Genomic DNA, 9,609 nt, shown 5'->3' with positions numbered 1-9,609 from the left:
CTGGATTTGGTCAAAATTTTTTTTCTGCATCTATTGATAAAATCATATGATTTTTATCCTTAATTTTTTTATGTGATGCATCACATTTATTGATTTGCAAATATTGGATCAACCTTGCATCCCTGGAATTAATCCCACTTGATCACGATATATAATCTTTTTAATGTATTGCTTGATTGGTTTGTAAATATTTTTTTGAGAATTTTAGTATGTATTTCCATCAGAGATACTGGCTTATAATTTTCCTTCTTTATAGTGTTTTTATCTTGTTTTGGAATTGGGATAATGCTGGCCTCATTAAATAAGCTTGGAAATCTTCCTTCCTCTTGGACTTTTGGAATAGTTTGTGAAGGATAAGTGTTAGTTCTTTGAAAGTTTGGGAAATTAGCCTGTGAAACCATTGAGCCCAAGACTTTTGTTTGCTGGGAGTGTTTTGATTACTGCTTCTATTTCACTAGTTGTAATTGGTGTATTCAGATTATCTGATTCTTCCTGTTCAGTTTTGGAAGATTTATGTTTCTAGGTATATTTCCATTTTACTTAGTTTGTCCAATTTTTTGGCATAGAGTTGTTCATAGTATTTTCTTACAATCCTTTGTATTTCTGTCATGTCAGTTATTACTTCTTTTTCATTTCTGATTTTATATATTTAGGTCCTCTTTCTTTTTTCTTGATAAGTCCAGTTAAAGGTTTGTCAATCTAGTTTATCCTTTCAGAAAACCACCTCTTGGTTTCATTGATCTTTTGTATTTTTTTTTTAGTTTTTATGTAATTTATTTCCCCTCTAATCTTTGTTATTTCCTTCATTCTACTTACACTGGGCTTTGTTTGTTGTTATTTTTCTAGTTCTTTTAGGTGTAGGGTTAGATGGTTAATTTGAGATTGTTGTTACTTCTTGAGGTAGGCTTGTGATACCATGAACTTCTCTCTCAGGACTGCTTTTGCTGTGTCACATGGATTTTGGGTCATTGTGTGTTCATTTTCATTTCTCTCCAGGTAGCTTTTGATTTCTTCTTTGATCTTGCTATTAACATATTTATTGTTTGATTGCATGTTATTTAGCTTCTATGTGTTTGAGTGTTTTTCAGGGATTTTTTTTGTAATTGATTTACAGTTGCATACCATTGTGGTCAGAGAAGATGCTTGATATGATTTCAATTTTCTTGAGTTTATTAAGGTTTATCTTTTGTCATAACATATGGTCTCTCTTAGAGAACGTTCAATGTGCACTTGAAAAGAATGCATATTCTGCTGCTTTGGGATAAAACATTCTATAAATATCAATTAAGACCATCTGGTCCAATGTGTCATTTAAGGTCACTGTTGCCTCATTCAGTTTTTGTCTGAAAGATCTATCTGTTGATGTCAGTGGGGTATTAAAATCTTCTACTCTGACTGTATTGCTAACAATCTCTCCTTCAATGTCCATCAAGATTTTCTTTATATATTTTGGTGCTCCTATATTTGCTGTATATATGTTTATAATGGTTATACACTCTTGTTGGATTGACCCTTTCAGTATTATGAAATGTCGTTGTTGTTGTTTTTGTCTCTTGGCCTTTGTTTTGAAGTTTATTTTGTCTGACATAAGAATTGCTGTCCCAACTTTCTTTTCATTTCCATTTGCATGAACTATTTTTTCCATCCCTTCACTTTCATTTTATGTTCATATTTTGCTCTGAGGTGGGCCTCTTATAGGCAGCATATATGTGGGTTGTGTTTTCTTATCCATTCATCTACCCTGTCTTTTGATTGGAGAATTTAATCCATTTGTATTTAAGGTTATTATTGATAGATATTTATTTATTGCCATTTTATTCTTTATACCTATGTTTCTCATTCTCTCTATTGCTTTCTTTCTTCTTTTTAAAGCAAATCCTTTAACATTTCTTGTAATACTGGTTTGGTGGTGATGAACTCTTTAGTCTTTTTGTTATTGTTTTTGTTGTTCTGGTAAGCTCTTTATTTCACTTTCAACTTTCAAAGATAGCCTTGTTGGAATGAGTAGTCTTTGTTGTAGGCCCTCACTTTTTATTACTTTGCATGTTTCATGCCAGTCTTTTCTGGCCTGAATTGTTTATATTGAGAAATCAGCTGATAGAGCTGATAGCCTTACAGGAGTTCCTTTGTATATAACTTACTGCCTCACTCTTGTTGCTTTTAAGATTTTCTCTTTGTCTTTAACCTTTGCCATTTTAATTATGATGCGTCTTGGTGTGGGCTTCTTTAGATTCATCTTGTGACTCTCTGAGTTTCCTGAACTTGTGTGGTTTTTTATTTCAACAGTTTAGGGAAGTTTTCAGCCATTATTTCTTCAAACAGGGTTTTGATTTCTTGCTCACTCTCTTATCTTTCTGGTGCCCCCATTATGCAGATGTTGTTATGTTTGATGTTGCCCCATAGGCCCCTTAGAGTTTTCTCATTTTTTTTTATTCTCTTTTCTTTTTGTTGCTTTGTTTGGGTGCTTACTGTTATCTTGTCCTCTAAATTGCCAATTTGATCCTCTGCTTCATCTAACCTGCTGTTGATTCCTTCTAGTATATTCTTCATTTCAGTCATTGAATTCTTCATTTCTGACTGGTTCTTTCATATGGTTTTTGTTTAAGTTCTTTGTGTCTTTAACTTCTCATTGAGATTATCCATTCCTCTTCTAAGGTCCTTGAGCATCCTTATAACCATTGCTTTACACTCTGCATCTGGCATCTTGGTTGCTTCCATTTCATTTAATTCTTTTTTGAGGATTTCTCTTGTTCTTTCATTTTTGGCATATTTCTTTGTCTCCCTATTTGTCAGCCTTTTTGCATTTGTCTCTGTGTATTAAGTATATCTTCTATGACTTCCAAGCTTATTATGAGGGCTTTCTGATATAGGTTCCTTGTGAGTCTTAGTGGTGCAATCTTCTAGATCTCCTCAGGTAGGATTCCAGAAATGTTTCTTGTGTGGATTATGTGCCTCCTTCTGTTGTACTTGAATCTTGAATACTGTTGGCCTGTTCTTGGATAGAGTTAACCCTCAGGTGGCTGAGTATAAGGATAGGCTTCATTCACCGTGTATGAGTCTCTCTGTTCAGGGGTTACCTCCTGAGGTGGAGTTGTTCCCAACAGGGTCTGGTGCTTGCTGGAGTCCCATTTTGGATGTACCATTTGTGTGGCTAGTTGGGTGGAGCTCTGTTGTGGTTTGAAGCCCACCGCTGATTATGTTTGCTCTGGGCTCACTTGACCATGGTTCTGATGCAGGTCAATGTCAGATGTTGTGTGAAACTAGCTTTGGGTTACTTGTCTGGAGCTACCATGCTAATCATTGTTTGTGGTTGTGTCTACTGAGTATGGGTGTGAATGGGAGGGGCCAATCTATGTACAAGGATTGGCTTCCTTCAGCTCTGAGCTGGAGGCATGTCAAAATGTCCAAGGCTCCCTGAGAGTGGCATCTACTTGTCAGCTACTTCTCCACCCCTTGGGGCTGTCTGGACTTCCTCCAGAGTCTTATGAAGAAAGACTATAGAGTGAGCTGAAGTTGTTCCCAACAGGGTCTGGTGCTTGCTGGAGTCCCATTTTGGATGTACCCCACTATGCCCCACTAGCCTTCTCACTTGACCCACGGTCAGTAGCTTGGGGTGTCCAGATTGGGAGGATAGGGCTACTGGGTTCCATACTTGGGGGCAGTATGGTCAGGCACTCAGTGGGGAGAAAGTGGCCACTACTCTAGAGCCATGCCACTCAGTCTCTGCCACAGGTTTCAATTCTAGCTCCCCCAGGAGGAGCATACTTTAGGTTCAGGTTGGGTGCAGCTATCTGTGCCCACTGCAGAAGCAAGCTCAGTACGGTGGGGCTACCAGGACTTGGGAAAACAGGTCAAGAAAACTTTCCATTGGGGGTGGCATTGGCTGGGTCAAGGGGAGGTGACCTGCATGCCTCCCCTTAGCTCTGTAGCAATGCCCGCTTCATCTCTAGAGTGGAGCCTCTGAGGGAAACATACTCCAAAGGTCCCAGCTCTGAGCAGCATTCCCTTCCCCTTTCAGAACTGCACTGAGCCTAATGGGGCACTAGGACTTGGAAAAACAGTTTTCTGTTGGGGCTGGCACTTGCTAAGTCTGTGGAAAGGGTGAATTATTGACCCCTGTTCCAATGCCAAACAATTCAGTGATTGTCTGGGTATCTGCCTATAGTTTCTCTGGGAAAAGAACATGTCAGAGGTCCCTGTTGAGTGCAGTCAACAGACCTTTCTGCCAGACTTGAGCTTGACAGGGTGGTGTCACCAGAATTTGGAGAAGTTAGTATACTCCTCCAGTTAGTGATGTAAGAATAGGCATGCCTGACCCTGGGAGATGGTGCCTGAGGTCAGCATGGGATGTTGACTTAGGACTGGGACCTCAGTTGCTGAATTTCCAGAGCTCTCTGGGGGGCCACACCACTCAGATCCTCTCTTTATAGGTCCCTTGTGGCCTGAGTCACCTGCCCTCTGCCAGAGCCCTAGTTAATGCCAAAGAGCAAGATTAGCCCTTTAGGAGAGCACCTGGAATTCTAGCAGACTGTCTCCTCTCCCCTCAGACAGAGTCCCTGCTGATTTTCACTGCCAGATACTATGCAGACTCCTCTTCCTGGCCTTGGTGCTCTGGGTTTGGAGCCCTGGCATGGGATCTCAACCCCACTCTCCTGAAGGGGAACTTCTGCAGCCAAGATATCCCTCTTGCTTTTTAGCTGCTGTACCTGAGTGCAGGGGCCAGCCTTCTCTGCATCTCTGCCCTTTTTACCAGTCTCTATATAGCTTCATCTATAAATCCTTGAATATAATACTTCTGTTTAACTATCCTTCAGTTGGTCATTCAGACTGATTGCTCCATAATTTAGCTATAAACCCAGTCTTGCACTACGAGGAGGTGTGTGTAGCTTCCACCTCCTTTGTAGCCATCTTGGATTGCCTAGTGAAGAATTCTTTATGAGATTTGGTCAGAGAAGTTTAGGTAACATATTTGCTCATTAGGGCAGAACAGTGAAATCAAAGATCTCATAAAAAATAAAACATTAGCCAGAAGATTTATTCTTGTTCCTGTCAATGGGATATGAGCAGAATTAATCTGTGAAGCTTCTAGGTTGCATCCTTAAAGGAGGGCATGCCCTTTTTTCATCTTACTGCTTGGAATATAGATGTGATGACAAGTCACCTTGGACTTGTGGGTGAAGGAAACAACCTAAAGATTGAGGGACAACAAAACAAAAGGGTGTTGGTTCCTGAACAACTCAGAGAACAGAGCTGCCACACCAGCCTTATAATGACTACTTATGAATGTGCTTAAGACATTATTAGTTTGAGTCATGGTTATAAAGAATCAATTTATGTCTATCTTTACAGAAAGCAAAAGCAAAGAAAAAAAGGATTTGATTTTCAGATCTTAAACCAAATTGCCTACTCGTGGATCAGGTCTCATTAAAAATCATCTATAATATTTATTTATGTGCTTAATACATTTTAAAAGTTTTAATTTGGTAATGTAACTCCCCATCCTAAAATGGATAAAGAAATAATTTTTTAGTTGCAATTCCAAACACACTAGGGAGCTCTGCTCTGAAACTTCTTCATCCTCTAAAAGCCTTAAACATTTTGAAAGTAATAAAATTGAAAAGAAACTTGTATGATTTAACTAAAATTATACAATTCTAATATATTAAACAGATAAACCATATTGATGGACCATTGCATTTTGTCCTACTTTATCTCATTCTTATGCTTATCAGCTGAATGGCTTAGTGGCAGTAACTAATTTCTTAAAATGGTAAAAACTCAACAGAGTTAGGTTATTCTTGTTTAAAAATGATATCTCTATTTTAAATTTCTCTGAGATCACAATTTATTCAGAGCTCATGAATGTGATACTACTGTATCACATGCTTTTCAGGTATAGTTTTCATTTGCCTCATAAATACTTTTTGCTTTCATGTAAATGGGGAATACACCCTTCCAAAAGTATTCACCAAATATTTTTTTCATGGTTCTGTACTTATAGCTAGCTAAACTACAAAGTTAAATATTAATAATAAATACATTTATGGCTTATTGTACTAAATAAAGATGAGAGGCATGTTCATGATGATATTTATATTCTTTATAATTTTTACCACTAGAAATTCATCTATATTTATGTTTCACTAAGGCATCTAAAGTAATATCTTGCTGTGTAGCAATCTAGCTTAAAACCATAGCAATTATTTATTTTGCTCACAAACCTGAAATTTGGGCAGTGTTCAAAAGAGACAGCTCATTTCTGCTCCTTGAGGCATCAGCTAGGACAGTGCAACTGAAGCCAAAGGATTTACTTCTAAAATGGTTTACTAAAATAGTAGGCAAGTTGGTGTCAGCTTTGAGCTGGGAGGTCAGCCAGGGCTATGTTAGTAGCTCTGGCTCATTTTCCTATTGACATATCCATGATGTTTGAACTTTTTCCCAACATACAGTTTCTAACAGTATGTATTTGAGAAGACAGGAAGAGGAAACTGGCAGTTTCTTAAAGCTCAGGCCTGATAACAGGCATAGGACCATTTCTGCCATGTTACAGAGCCCACTTAGATTTAAAGGGGACATAAACCTCATCTTCTGGCTGGATGAATGTCAAAGAAATTAACGACCATCTTTACTCCAGTGTTAAACATTTAAAATAACAAAAATTAAAATAGTTAAGATAATGAGCAGTAGCAGTCATTCTTTCTATGAAAAGGTAACAGAATATGCTGAAAAGAAGTAATAGAGTGGATTGATGAATATTTTAGAAATGTTTGGAGTCTTCTACCCCAGTGCTTCTGATCTTTTTGAGCTTCTGATATGTGGTCAAGCAGCAGAATTTTAGTAAACAGTATGTGGCAGATGTGGAAGGTTGCCTATCCAGGATCTATTCTTCTCCTTCTTTCTTATAAATATGCCTTTGAATCTGTCAGCAGTGTGCCCAGATAAAAATTCTCACTTCTCTAGACTCCCTTAAATCTAAGGATTGCCATGGGCCACAGTTCTAATTCATTTTAAACGTAACTTATTAGCTACTAATTGTAGGAAAACACTTTACCACATGATCTCACCTTTAAGAGGAACCTAATCAACAAAACAAACAAGCAAGCAAAATATAACGAGAGACATTGAAATTAAGAACAATCTGACAGTAACCAGAGGGGAGGTAGGAGGGAATAATGGGGGGAAAGGGGAAGGGTTTTCGAGAACAACTATAAAGGACACACGGACAAAACCAAGGGGGGTGTGGAAGTCAGGGATGGGGGTGGGAATGGCTGGGGTTGGGGGAAGTAGTGGGGGGTAAATGCAGACAACTGTACTTGAACAACACTAAAATAATTTTTTTAAAGATTTTATTTATTTATTTTTAGAGAGGAAAGGGAGGGAGATAGAGAAACATCAATGTGCGGTTGCTGGGGGCTATGGCCTGCAACCCAGGCATGTGCCCCGGCTGGGAATCGAACCTGCGACATTTTGGTTTGCAGCCCGCACTCAATCCACTGAGCTACACCAGCCAGGGCTAAAATAATTTTTAAAAAAGAGGACAAACAGCTTTTTTGTTTGTTTGTTTGATTTTGTTCTTCATTTATTTCTCATCTTTCTCCCTGGATTTGGATGTGATGTCTATAATGCAACAGTCTTGCGATATAACAGAAGTAATCACAAGAAGAAAGCAAGATGATAAAGATGGATTTGAAGAAAGCTGGGTTCTTGATGGTTTTGTGGAATCACCAGAGCAGTCTTATACTGTCTACTCTAGATTTCTTGAAATATGATGTAAAAATTCTGTATGTGGGCCAAATTACAGCAACGGGTTTCTGTTGCATAAAATCAAGTTCAGTTTCTAACTGAATTACTGCTCTAAAAAAGTTAGCAATACTTATAATCAATGCTGGAGAGATTAGCAACATATCACAGGATTTGTAAAACCATCTACAGACTCTTGTTCACTGTGTTTTTGTATGAATAGAGTTACTTGTCTGACTGTCTGCTCTCCTAGACTCATGAGGAAAGTTTTGGCATGTTCAAGAAGTGTGGGCTTTTTTTTCCCCCAGCATGGCAATATAAAACACTTTTTACATCTCATTTGCAGCATGTTGAACCCTCCTCCATAATGGGCTACATGGTCTGCTCAGCAAAACATTCCATCTAAAAGATAGCACTACATTTGGTTATAGCAAAAGTAAATTCAGTGAGGTGCTTAAAATACATCAGTAATGAAACCATTGTTATAATAATTTTGGCTAAGTTTGGAAGATATTTTATACTACATAATTTTAAGGGCTATACCCATATGGGAAAGTATTATCAACAGATGAATATATATTTTAAGCAGGGGATAGTATGGATTTGGCTATTTTAAAAGAGACCAAATAACAGTGGCTTAAATATAGTTTTTATGTCATGCAGAAATCTGTGTTGGTAGGTTGGGGTAGGGAGGATAGGCAACTCTAGTTGGATAAGAAATTGAAGAATTTCAATCCAGGCCATCTCCTAAACAAGAGTTTTTGTTAACTATGTAGTCAAAGCTGGCTCCCTTCCACTGTGTTCATATTCTAGACTGCAGGAATGTTTGTATTCTAGAAGCAATGGGCAAGTAGCCTTCCATGAGAATCTGATCTAGAAACTGTCCTCATCCTTTCTGTGTACATCTTATTAGCCACTTGTTAACAAGCCACAGCCAGCCAAATGGTCTATTAGAAAATGGCTCTAGTTGGGACCCGACGTGTCCAGCCAAAAGGAGGAGGTTCTATAACTAAAAGAAGCAGGATATGGATGGTGGATGATAGTTACTTGCCTCTTTTATAATAAGTATCTCATTTACTTTCAGAGTGGGCTTTTATAGGGGGATGTCAAAGTGAACACTTGCTCATCTGGTATTGAAAGCCCAGTGAACCTGCCCTCAACCAAAATCATTTCTGCTTTCCGCTTCTTTTTTCAAGTATATTTTATTGATTATACTATTACAGTTGTCCTATGTTTTCTCCCTTTTATCACCCTCTACCCTGTACTTCCCCCCCCCCCCACCAGCATCCCCCTCTTAGTTCATGTCCCTGGGTAATACATGTAAGTTCTTTGACTCCTACATTTCCTATACTATTCTTAACTTCCCCCTGTCTATTTTCTACCGACCAATTATGCTTCTTATTCCCTGTACCTTTCCCCCTATTCTCTTCCCTGCCCCTCCCTGCTGACAACCCTCCATGTGATTTCCATTACTGTGATTCTGTTCCTATTCTAGTTGTTTGCTTAGTTTGTTTTTGTTTTTTAGGTTCAGTTGTTGATAGTTGTGTGTTTGTTGTCACTTTACTGTTCTTATTTTTGATTATCTTCTTTTTCTTAAATGAGTCCCTTCAACATTTCATATAATAAGGGTTTGGTGATGATGAACTCCTTTAACGTGACCTTATCTGGGAAGCACTTTATCTGCCCTTCCATTCTAAATGATAGCTTTGATGGTTAGAGTGATCTGGGATGTAAGTCCTTGGCTTTCATGACTTTGAATACTTCTTTCCAGCCCCTTCTTGCTGTAATGTTTCTTTTGAGAAATCAGCTGATATTCTTATGGGAACTCCTTTGTAGGTAACTGTCTCCTTTTCTCTCGCTGCTTTTAAG

The sequence above is a fragment of the Phyllostomus discolor genome, chromosome 10 (genome assembly GCF_004126475.2).
Source record: "Phyllostomus discolor isolate MPI-MPIP mPhyDis1 chromosome 10, mPhyDis1.pri.v3, whole genome shotgun sequence".
Lineage (NCBI taxonomy): Eukaryota > Metazoa > Chordata > Mammalia > Chiroptera > Phyllostomidae > Phyllostomus > Phyllostomus discolor.
The sequence above is the reverse complement of the archived record's forward strand: the minus strand, read 5'-3'. Positions refer to the sequence as shown.